Source organism: Bos indicus, chromosome 4, assembly GCF_029378745.1.
Source record: "Bos indicus isolate NIAB-ARS_2022 breed Sahiwal x Tharparkar chromosome 4, NIAB-ARS_B.indTharparkar_mat_pri_1.0, whole genome shotgun sequence".
In the NCBI taxonomy this organism is placed as follows: Eukaryota; Metazoa; Chordata; class Mammalia; order Artiodactyla; family Bovidae; genus Bos; species Bos indicus.
The window spans coordinates 76,025,966-76,038,153 of record NC_091763.1 but is presented as its reverse complement, the minus strand read 5'-3'; positions in this window follow the sequence as shown (position 1 = coordinate 76,038,153).

The window sequence follows — 12,188 nt, the reverse complement described above, 5'->3', positions numbered from 1 at the left end:
AGAGCCATTGACATAGCTGACAAATTGACAGGTTCTGACATCTGATATCTCCACCCAGACAAATCCATAAGAACAAAGCTGACAGGCTTATTGATCAACAGGAAGGTGAGTCTACATCATTCACTGAACAGATGGTGTCCGCATTGTGAGGATATATCCACACAGTCCAAAAGGGTGAAGAAGGGCCTGAACCATGCAGCTGCAATATATTTTCAACATGGATTTAACAGATAACTAAAAAGTAATGGAAAACCAGAATTATGGCTTTATATGATTACTAATGAAGCGACTGAACACACATGTACACATGTAATTACTAATAGATGCCCTCCAAAGTGATGGCCATTACATGAATTAAGATGAAGTTCTAAGGAAGAGTTTAAATCTAGAGTAAAAAGGAGCATATGGTAATAGTTTAATATGTCCCCTAGGTCTGTTTCCACTCACAGTTTTCCTCTTCATCATTTTTATTTTTATTACTTGCCATTCATTTGCTGATGAAAACAGTGCTTGTTGTACAGTTTCCCAGAGTCAGCTTCCTCCTAGCATTATTATGTTGTCAATCAACATGTTTCTCTGGCCTCCTACGTCACCTATATGTTGGTCATTACATATACACACCTGACTAGATTCACACTGAATGTATAGTAAGAATCAGCACAGGTGTTGCTGAGCCATTCTGTCAGTGTCAGGAGGTAATAAATGCCTAATGGTCTCTCTTTTTGTGTGTATGTGAAATGAGCACCACTGATGATCATTGTAGAGATTCATTATTTCATTAGACATTGCACTATGCTGATATTCTCAAGCTATGCTTTCTTAGTCATTGATTGGCTGAGATGCTTTTATAAAGAGAAAATGTCCATCCAGCCTGAACTATAGATTGCATAGGAAAGGCAGGAACAATTCTTCATCTTCTCCCTTATTTACATTTTCACATTAATAATGTAGGTCTTTAGTATCCTCTGAAGGTTTTGACTAATGTGTTTGTGTGTGTATTTGTATGTGTGGACTTGACTAGTGTGCTTGTGTGTATATTTGTGTGTGTCTGTGTGTGCTGTGTGTGTGGATTTGACTAGTGTATTTGTGTGCGTATTTGTGTGTGTCTGTGTATGTGCGTGTGTGAATGTGTTATTCTGAAGTAGTGACTTTAAACTCATGGTGTTTTCCTATCTGTGATGGTCAGGATCCTTCTCACTGTTTCCTCTGTTCCATGTTTAAACATCTTTAGCTGGGGAGGGGTGTCTTTAAATTGTCTTCTAACATGACTAAGTGGTCTTTGATGCTTCCATGGCTTCTGGTATGACAGGCATTTTCAATCTCATTCTATAGGCTTTCTGACCCAGACTTAGAATCAAACTTTAGTCAGAAATATTGTTAAGTGTATATGCCTTAAGCACTAGGACAACGATTTCTTTAAACTCTAGGTGTTCAAACAGTTAAATTCTATAGATAAAATGTGATGGTTAGCAGACAGTTATTTCTTCTGCCAGTGACACGTATGTCCCTAAACTGTGGTGACTATGTGTGTGAAAGAAACATTGGAATATCAATGTCACATCATAATGCTAATTGTTACAGTCTATTTGACAATTACAAGAATATTTCTGAAATAATTTTTGGCTAGGTTAAAATTAATCAAAAATTTAAAAAAATTGTTTTTGTTGTTTCAGCATTCTCATCTGCTAATAATAATCACCACTGGGAGTTTTTGATTCAATGTATTACCCTGTTCTTTTAATTACACATTTCTAAGAACAGTAAATTAAGAAGTCTGAATATTCTGCTTGTTGCCAAAATATCCCATGTGTAATTTGGGATATCTTAGTTCAGTTCAGTTCAGTTAGGTCGCTCAGTCGTCTCCGATTCTTTGCAACCCCAAGAATCGCAGCATGCCAGGCCCCCCTGTCCATCACCAACTTCCAGAGTTCACTCAGACTCACGGCCATTGAGTCAGTGATGCCATCCAGCCATCTCATCCTCTGGCGTCCCCTTCTCCTCCTGCCCCCAATCCCTCCCAGCATCAGAGTCTTTTCCAATGAGTCAACTCTTCACATGAGGTGGCCAAAGTACTGGAGTTTCAGCTTTAGCATCATTCCTTCCAAAGAAATTCCAGGGCTGACCTCCTTCAGAATGGACTGGTTGGATCTCCTTGCAGTCCAAGGGACTCTCAAGAGTCTTCTCCAACACCACAGTTCAAAAGCATCAATTCTTCAGCACTCAGCTTTCTTCACTGTCCAATTCTCACATCCATACATGACCACTGGAAAAACCATAGCCTTGACTAGACAGACCTTTTTTGGCAAAGTAATGTCTCTGCTTTTCAATACACTATCTAGGTTGGTCATAACTTTTCTTCCAAGGAGTAAGTGTCTTTTAATTTCATGGCTGCAGTCACCATCTGCAGTGATTTTGGAGCCCAGAAAAATAAAGTCTGACACGGTTTCCACTGTTTCCCCATCTATTTCCCATGAAGTGATGGCACCGGATGCCATGATCTTTGTTTTCTGAATGTTGAGCTTTAAGCCAACTTTTTGACTCTCCACTTTCACTTTCATCAAGAGGCTTTTTAGTTCCTCTTCACTCTCTGCCATAAGGGTGGTGTCATCTGCATATCTGAGGTTATTGATATTTCTCCCAGCAATCTTGATTCCAGCTTGTGCTTCTTCCAGCCCAGCATTTCTCATGATGTACTCTGCATATAAGTTAAATAAGCAGGGTGACAATATCCAGCCTTGATGTACTCCTTTTCCTATTTGGAACCAGTTTGTTGTTCCATGTCCAGTTCTAACTGTTGCTTCCTGACCTGCATACAGGTTTCTCAAGAGGCAGGTCAGGTGGTCTGGTATTCCCATCTTTTTCAGAATTTTCCACAGTTTATTGTGATCCACACAGTAAAAGGCTTTGGCATAGTCAATAAAGCAGAAATAGATGTTTTTCTAGAACTCTCTTGCTTTTTCCATGATCCAGCGGATGTTGGCAATTTGATCTCTGGTTCCTCTGCCTTTTCTGAAACCAGCTTGAACATCTGGAAGTTCACGGTTCACATATTGCTAAAGCCTGGCTTGGAGAATTTTCAGCATTACTTTACTAGTGTGTGAGATGAGTGCAATTGTGCCGTAGTTTGAGCATTCTTTGGCATTGCCTTTCTTTGGGATTGGAATGAAAACTGAACTCTTCCAGTCCTGTGGCCACTGCTGAATTCTCCAAATTTGCTGGCATATTGAGTGCAGCACTTTCACAGCATCATCTTTCAGGATTTGAAATAGCTCAACTGGACTTCCATCACTTCCACTAGCTTTGTTCGTAGTGATGCTTTCTAAGGCCTACTTGACTTCACATTCTAGGATGTCTGGCTCTAGGTGAATGATCACACCATCATGATTATCTTGGTCATGAAGATCTTTTTTGTACAGTTCTTCTGTTTATTCCTGCCACCTCTTCTTAATATCTTCTGCTTCTTTAGGTCCATACCTTTTCTGTCCTTTATCGAGCCCATCTTTGCATAAAATGTTCCCTTGGTATCTCTAATTTTCTTGAAGAGATCTCCAGTCTTTCCCATTCTGTTGTTTTCCTCTATTTCTTTGCATTGATCGCTGAGGAAGGCTTTCTTATCTCTCCTTGCTATTCTTTGGAACTCTGCATTCAGATGCTTATATCTTTCCTTTTCTCCTTTGCTTTTCACTTCTCTTCTTTTCACAGCTATTTGAAAGGCCCCCCAGAAAGCCATTTTGCTTTTTTGCATTTGTTTTCCATGGGGATGGTCTTGATCCCTGTCTCCTGTACAGTGTCATGAACCTCCGTCCATAGTTCATCAGGCACTCTATCTATCAGATCTAGTTCCTTAAATCTATTTCTCACTTCCACTGTATAATCATAAGGGATTTTATTTAGGTCATACCTGAATGGTCTAGTGGTTTTCCCTACTTTCTTCAATTTCAGTCTGAATTTGGCAATAAGGAGTTCATGATCTGAGCCACAGTCAGCTCCAGGTCTTGTTTTTGTTGACTATATAGAGCTTCTCCATCTTTGGCTGCAAAGAATATAATCAGTCTGATTTTGGTGTTGACCATCTAGTGATGTCCATGTGTAGAGTCTTCTCTTGTGTTGTTGGAAGAGGGTGTTTGCTATGACCAGTGCATTTTCTTGGCAAAATTCTATTAGTCTTTGCCCTGCTTCATTCCGTATTCCAAAGCCAAATTTGTCTGTTACTCCAGGTGTTTCTTGACTTCCTACTTTTGCATTCCAGTCCCCTATAATGAAAAAGACATATTTTTTATCTTAAATGGGCACTAAGAATAAGAGTTTCAACTTAATAAAATCTGGACATACTATCTGTGCCTGAAAAAATTAACCTCAGCCACCAAGTGGCGGTCCCTTTGATGGTTGCGTCAGACTGGGTTTCCCCTTTTCTTCACATCACATGCCTCTCAGCCTAGGCGAGGGGGAATGGGGTGCTGAGTTTCTTCCCACCTCATGCACTTTTCATTGAACTAAAGGTATCATTGACTCAATGGGCAAGATTTTGAGCAAACTCTGGGAGATGGTGAAGGAATGCGAAGCCTGGCATGCCACAGTCCATGGGGTTGCAAAGAGTCAGACACGACTGGGTGACTAAAAAACAACAAAAAGATTTCTAAGACTTTTGGATCGCAGCCAAAAAAGAATACATTTGAATCAGTTCGAATGAGGTGGATGAAACTGGAGCCTATTATACAGAGTGAAGTAAGCCAGAAGGAAAAACACCAATACAGTATACTAATGCATATATATGGAATTTAGAAAGATGGTAACGACAGCCCTGTATACGAGACAGCAAAAGAGACACTGATGTATAGAACAGTCTTATGGACTCTGTGGGAGAGGGAGAGGGTGGGAAGATTTGGGAGAATGGCATTGAAACATGTGAAACGTCATGTATGAAATGAGATGCCAGTCCAGGTTCAATGCACGATGCTGGATGCTTGGGGCTGGTGCACTGGGATGACCCAGAGGGATGGTGTGGGGAGGGAGGAGGGAGGAGGGTTCAGGATGGGGAACACATGTATACTAATTAAATAATTTTCTATTATTTAAAAAAAAAAAAAGAAAAAAGATTTCTAAGAGCATCAGTTATATTTAATCCCTCCCTTTACAATCTTTGCAGACTGTTTCATTTCCTTGTGTACACATATTTAAAGTTTGCTTTCAAAGGGGAGCGACTAGAACAGAATTCAGGGTCTTGTGGACACAGATGACCTCAAAGTGTTTTTTCTTCTTCTTCTGGAGAAGACTATCTTAAATGAAGGGCAGGTCTTCACAGCACTCAGTGACTTAAAAGCAGACATATCAGCCTGTCCAGTGGATTTTATTGCTGTGACATAATTCATGATCAAGTCATAAAATTGCACTCTTCTACATTTTAGGCTCTACAAATTTGGAAAGCCTTTGCTCAAAACTTGTCCAAATTCAGAGCAATAGCTTTTGAAATTTAGCTCTATTGGCAAGAGAATGAATTTCTAAATAGGCCTTAAAAATGGGTCAGCTGAAGGAGTGGATGCTGGAGGTCAGAATCTCGTTATCCATCATTATTTGCTTTCGTTAGCTATGTTCAAACATTAATGAATGTAAGTATAATCTGATTTACATGACTGGTAATGTACTAGGCTGTACTCTGAAGACTGTCTGCATTTACCCAGATTTACACTATTCTCACAATCACTCTGTGAAGAAAGCTGAGAGAAATTAAGTGATTTATCCAAGGTGGTAATTAGCAGAGCAGGGTTTGAACCCAGGCAATCGTGTTTTAGGAGTCCAGGATGTTATATGGATGTTTTATAATATTGCTTCTTCTTCTCTTTCACAGGTTTTTGAATAGATCTCACATGGCTGTAGAACCTTAGTGTTAAATTTAAGTTGAATATGATCTGTGCTAGTTTCCCATTTAACTTTTTTTTTTAAGCCAACATTTTTATGCATATATTTTTGCATTTTTTAAAAATTTATTTTTAATTGGAGGATAATTGCTTTACAATGTTGTGTTAGTTTCTGCCGTACAACAAGGTGAATCAGCTATAAGTATACATGTACGCTCTCCCTCTTGAGCCTCCCTCACACTGTCCCCATCCCATCCTTCTAGTTTGTCACACAGCACTGCACCGAGCTCCCTGAATTTTGCAGCGGCTTCCTGCTAGCTATCTGTGATACGCATGGTCATGTGTCTATGTCCAGTACTACTCTCCCCTTCACCTTCTCCTTCCCCCGCTCTGTCCACAAGTTCATTCTTTATGTCTGCATCTCTATTCTTGCCCCGCAAATAGGTTCATCAGTACCATTTTTTTTTTCTAGATTCCATAGGTATATATTGATACATGACATCTGTTTTTCTCTTTCTGACTTACTTCACTCCGTATGATGGACTCTAGGTTCATCCACCTCACTACAACTGACTCAATTTGTTTCTTTTTATGGGTGAGTATGGATAAGGAAATGGCAACCCACTCCAGTACTCTTGCCTGGAGAATTCCTTGGACAGAGGAACCTGGGGGGCTACAGTCCATGGGGTCACAGAGTTGGACACAACTGAGTGACTTACACACATACACACAGACACACACACACACACACACACGTAGTGGTTTGGGCTCCCCTGGTGGCTCAGACCGTAAAGCATCTGCCTGCAATGCAGGAGACCTGGGTTCAACCCCTGGGTCAGGAAGATCTCCTGGAGGAGGGAATGGCTGCCCACTCCAGTATTCTTGCCTAGAGAATTCCATGGACAGATCCTGGCAGGCTACATTCCATGGCATTGCAAACAGTTGAATGTGACTGAGCAACTAACATACATACGTAGTAGGTTGGGCTTCCCAGGTGGCACTAGTGGTAAAGAATCTGCCTGCAAATGCAGGAGATGCAAGAGAGGGGGTTTCGATCCCTGGGTTGGGAAGATCCCCTGGAGAAGGAAATGGCAACCCACTCCAGTATTCTTGCCTGGGAAATCCCATGGACAGAGGAGCCTTGCAGTTACAGTCTATGAAGTAACAAAGAGTTAGACATGACAGTACATACATTATTTTTATATATGTAGTAGTTTAATCTCCCTCCCCCTTGTCTTCTCCAAGTGGCTGCTGGGTCTACGTTTAGTCACATCAACAATCAGATCCTACTCTGTATTCCTTGCAATATCATGAAGGCAAAGTTGCTTCACCTCTCTAGGATGGTCTCACGCTTGTAAAATGTCAGTGACAGTACCAGCTAGAAGCGTTTTAAAGATGTATGCAGCTGCCCTTAATGAAGAAGTCATCATTATAATTTTACCTTTAAAAAATGTTAATTTCCTTTTCCCTGTTGTCATACTTTCTCAGAGCCGGCCTTCTAGACTCTCCGGAAGCAGTCCTCTCCTTGGGACTCCCAGCATCAGTACTCATATTGCAGACTGGTTAGCTTCCTTCCCTCTCCAGGTGTTTGCAGTGCTTCATCTGATGATAGTTGAGAGGATTCCACAGGTTTTCCAGTGAGCATGTGAACCTCTGACAAGCTTGCCCATGACCTCATAACACGAGATGCCATGGGGCCATCACTAGAACTGAGTAAACTGGATCCACTGAAGTTTCTTAAAAACACTTAGGAAATCTTAATCCTGGGCGGGAAAAAACCCATAAAAGTGAATGAGCTAATGTAGGTACTCTCTATCTTGGCTAGAAAAAATGTGTTTTAGTTTATGAAAATCCATAAATTCATTAGTATATGTGGGCTAAGGCAGTGGTCCCTAACCTTTTTGGCACCAGGGACTGGTTTCATGGAAGACAATTTTTCCATAGATTGAGGTGAGGAGGATGATTCAAGTGCATTACATTTATTATGCACTTTATTTCTAGTCTAATGCAGCTGTTGATCTGACAGAGTTAGCAGTTCATGGCCGAGAGGTTGGGGACCCCTGAGCTAAGGTAGATCAATTGGGAAATATGAATGTTGAAGAAAGTGGAATTGCTTTTTCACTGAAACAGTGACATGTGACCTTTTGAATTGGCCATCTAACCTTGATTCACAGTCTGATGGATCTCCTGATCACCATACAGCATTATACACTTGGAATAAGACTAGTGCTTATCACATTCAGTTATTCTTCTGTCAGTATCTTGTACTGGTAATTCTCCTTGTGCTGCCCACAGTTACTACCACCCTCTTACTGATCTACCCTTTGCCCTTCCCTGCCCTGCCAGTGCCCAGTAAGGCTCACTACAGAGACAATTCCCTTGTCTCTGTCCCTCCAGTTTCTGGTTGTGTTCAGTCTATGGGAGACTCTGGAATGAACCAGAGATGGTGGAGAAGAAGACTGCTCCTTGCCCTCCTGCTCCCCCACCATGGGGTGGCCATAGGCCATCCCTCTGCCCTTGAGCCAGCTTACCCTGGGCTTCCTTTACTGACTGGCCCTCTTAGGCCAGGGTGTTAAAGGTTTCTGCTGTTGATAATCCCTAGGGGCTCTCACTCTTTTCAGTTCTCTGTGGTTTCTTCATTATTCTTTTTTCCAATTGTCCCTTCTAAAACTGTTTTCTGTTTCTTGCCAGGCCTTTGACTGACACCCATATATTAAACACTTTCTGTTTACCATGTACTTTTTAAGCAGAGGGAATGGGGTAACACTAAGACACAGCCCCTACATAGCTGGTTTATAAATGAGGAGGGGAAACAGGCAGGGAAGGTGAAATCACAAGAGCGTATCATACTGTGCCCTTTAGAGTGGACAGAGTGGATAGAGACTGGACAGGGCAAGTGACATGTGTGCTGGATTACGTTGGATGGAGCAGCAAGAACAAAACCATTAGAACCCTTTTATCCGAAGAAGCAGCTCATTATGTATCAATACTAGAGAAATCAATGAGACTTCATTGGTTTGAAGATGATGTAGATAACAGAATGGTTTCCAAAAAGTTTCCATGGAGGAGGTCAGGATTTGGAAAGAGGGGGGAAGTATCCTTCCTGGATATTCATATGGCCTTTGACTTTTACAATAATTTAAGTAGATGAAACAAAATGGTATCATTTCCATACAGCATAAATTACTGGTATAAGATGGTTAAGTATACTCCTTTGAAATATTCTGGAGTTGGACTGTTGACAAATGTATATCATAAAAATGGCCACAGGTTGATTGTTTGAAAAATGTTTTCCTTGAACTTAAGAAGTTCATGCTGGAATTAGAGCATATCTATAAATTACAATCATGTAACCATAGTCTAAATACTGAGTATGGACAAGTACATCAAAATAATAGGAGAAAAGAAAGCCTTTGTGGAAAAAAAAGATGAAGACCATACTCTTTATGAAATAAGTTACTTCCAATCTGGAATTTCTAGTTTCTGTGTTTAATCATTTAGTGATGGTAACACTAAAAAATGAAAGTTATAGAATAACCCAAACATGTGATATTATAAAGAACAATAGATGATCAGACATTTTTTTATAAAATAAAATGAATATGTTAGCCTCTTCCCTCAGATGGAGAAACTCCATAGACATTCATTGGTATTGGCTGCAGTGTAGCAAATGCTGTCATACAGGTTACTCTAGCTAAATGGAGACCTTAACAGATCCTCCAAGGAAAATGGATCTGAATAAGATCTGGTGGTTGTGGGTCATGGGACTGTGGGATGAGCCAATAGGCTCTGAGTTACTGCTCTAAATTTGACCTCATGTACTCATTACTGGCAAGGTCTATGGAATCTCAACTTATGTTTTCTATTTTCTTTGTAGTTGTGCAAGATGTTAGCACCTAGGGAATTGGAAGAAAGGTATGGGAGATTTCTCCACATTATTTCCTATGAGCTGTCTGATGCCAGGAAGATAAGCATGACATGGGTGGAACAATACAAGAATTCATTCTTACCCTGGAAGCTAAACATTGATCTCTAAAATCTAATCACAGAACTGGCTTCCTCAAAATAATCTTTATCTTACTTCTTAGACTCATGATGTGTTAGAGGAAAAGATGGAAAAAATTACTCAACTTTTAGGCTGAAGGACAAAGTCTTACTAAATACTTAGAGGTAAAAGTTTCCTCAGGCTGAGACTGAAGACTTTCACATGGGAACTAGGATAAATTCTCCATTTAGCAGGGCGTGGGGAGTGGGAGAGAGACTGGGTGCCGGGAAGCATCTGGTTCAATGTTGTACTAATTATGGGGCTTCTGTCTACAAACTTGCTGAAGTCCTGAGGGGGTGAACAATGCCGGGGTGGGGGCATGGTTTTTCTGTAGAATGAAAGGTAAGCTGAGAGCAGAGGTTCTTTGGCCCCAGTTCTCACTGGAGAGTGTAGGGCTGACGCCACTGCAGAGTGGCCTCTGCAGGCAAACACAAAGAATGACAGTAGAGATGTGATGCCATCAGACAAGCAACAGGTTGGAGCAGGAGTTCCAGACTCTCCTCCGAGCTTCTGAGAGTTACTGAAATGATCCCAAATTCTCCACCTCTCTGTAGAGAATACAGAAACTGGCTCACTGGCTGACTGGCAAGCTGACCAAGGATGGCCACTTCTGCCCAAAGGTGGTACCTAAACCTCACATACACTGCTTACCAGCCCCAAAGGTACCATCCTCAAAAGACACTTGAGAGGATCCAGAGAGAGCCCCTGACATCCATCCACTTTCCCCAGCCACCATGAGAGCTGCCCACCTCCAGACACCCCACCCTCCTCCCTGTCCCCACCACGCAGTCTCGGGAACAGGTCAAGGAGGAGTCTTGGATTCAGAGGGATTGAACTTTAAATGACCCAACACTGGAAAAATGAGGCTGCTTTCACCAGGAAAAGGTATGTAGGTAGGTAGATCATTAACTGCCAAACTTAATCTTTCCATCTCCCATGACTCATGCCCCCTATTCCATGATATGCAGCTTGCAAGGGTTATTTGATAAACCAGGGCAAAGAGACAAAAGGATAAAATGCTAGGTTTTGTTTTTGTTTTCTTTTGTTTTGCTTTAACATGATGCAATTATAAATAAAATCCATAGGTCTCTTAAAAAAAAAAAACTAGAAAGTGAAAATAAAAATATCAACAAAAATGTAATCCTCAGCCCTTAGTCACCTACACTGTGGCTTGGAGGAGAATTAACCTTTAAATTTTAATAATAAGTTTAATGAAGACATTCCAATATCAAATTAACTCTTGGTTTGGTTGACTCTAAGTCTAAAGTTATATATTTGTTAAGATTTACATATTTAGTTCTGATTATAAAGCAAGTAAGTTGGACTATTAAAAATAAAAATGCGAAGATAGATAAAAGTTGGTAATGTTGGTTAAATGTTGATAATACGTAAATGAGTATGGATATGGAGATTCCATATACTATTCTCTTTCCTGTTGTACATTTGGAAAGTTTTTATAGTGAAAGGTCAAAAGTAGCAAATAAATATGTAGCTTTGGGGTCAATGCAAATGATAGTTCTTCTTCTTCTTAGGGGAGTTTATACAAGGAGATTCAAGGATGTTGCCAACCTACTTCTTGGAATTCAAGTTATTATAAAACAGCACCTTATTACTCTAAAGCTAGATTAAAATACTAGTCAACAATGAGAGTAAAACAAAACTAAAAGTAGGTTAGAAAACTAGCCAGTGTAGTTTCTTTCTAAGATGTAGTTCATTATTCCTAAATACAAGCCTAGGTTTTCAACAGTGAAAAAAAAGCCTAGGTTTTAAAAGTGAAACTTTTAAACACTTTATTATGCTTTAAAAATGCTACATCCATAAACAAAAATGGGTAAAATTTGGAAACTTCCCAAATGAGTCTCACCACTTGCTGTTTAAAACGTTTTGACTATTTTCTAGTCTTTGGAATCCTTCATGTCTGCTGCTGCTGCTAAGTCACTTCAGTCATGTCCGACTCTGTGCAACCCCATAGACGGCAGCCCACCAGGCTCCCCCGTCCCTGGGACTCTCCAGGCAAGAACACTGGAGTGGGTTGCCATTTCCTTCTCCAGTGCATGAAAGTGAAAAGTGAAAGTGAAGTCGCTCAGTCGTGTCTGACTCTTAGCGACCCCATGGACTGCAGCCTACTAGGCTGCTCCATCCATGGGATTTTCCAGGCAAGAGTACTGGAGTGGGTTGCCATTGCCTTCTCCGTGTCTAAACCATCAGAAATAAAAGTAAAGGAAAGATTCTCTCCCTAGTAGGATTCTTGCCTACTGTATTTGAATGGGGATGGCATGGCATTAAAA